General features: G+C 44.6%; 1 non-coding gene across 1 annotated transcript; it reads right to left on the bottom strand.

Moving 5' to 3' along the window:
* Positions 1-390: 390 nt before the first annotated feature.
* LOC127182429 (U6 spliceosomal RNA) lies at positions 391-494 on the bottom strand. Its single transcript, XR_007829898.1, has one exon. It is a non-coding gene; the product is annotated as a U6 spliceosomal RNA (small nuclear RNA).
* Between the last annotated feature and the right edge of the window lie 210 nt (positions 495-704).

Genomic DNA, 704 nt, shown 5'->3' on the forward strand with positions numbered 1-704 from the left:
GACCATGGCACTTGATGACTCGCGGATTGACCCTACGTCATACTCTGGGGTTCCTTTAGGCATTTAAGGATGTGACGTGTGGCCAAGTATGGTGACCCATACTGCATTTAACCCATCTAAGTGCACGCACACAGTAGTGAACATACTGTGAACACACACTCAGAGCAGTGGGCAGCCATATTACTATCGCTGCAGCGATATCAGGGAGCAGTTGGGGGCTCGGTGCCTTGCTCAATACCATAACTCACCTCAGTCATAGTATTGAGGGTGAAGAGAGCATTGGTTATTCACTCACCTTTAATTACCCTTACCCACCTTCAATCCCTGCCAGACCTGGGACTCGAACCCCCAACCTTTCGGTTACAAGCCCGACTCCCTTGCCATTAGGCCAAAAATATGGAGCGCTTCACGGATTTGCGTGTCATCCTTTCTCAGGGGCTATGCTAATCTTCTCTTCACTTTTTATGTACATTAAAGTTTATGCGATTTATGCACATGCATGCCCTAAAAAAACAAAGCACAAGAATGCATAGATTAAAATGCATCTTTAGGATAGAATGAAAGATATAGATTGTACTGAATGTTAGCTTGTTACTTGTGACCAAGAGCAGAATTTATTGAGCCCATATGTCATACTAACAAGAAACTATGCTTCTAACCACAAGCTGAGAGCTGTAGTTCCAACCACGTACGTTTACGTCTGC

This window comes from Labeo rohita, chromosome 19, assembly GCF_022985175.1.
Source record: "Labeo rohita strain BAU-BD-2019 chromosome 19, IGBB_LRoh.1.0, whole genome shotgun sequence".
Taxonomy (NCBI): domain Eukaryota; kingdom Metazoa; phylum Chordata; class Actinopteri; order Cypriniformes; family Cyprinidae; genus Labeo; species Labeo rohita.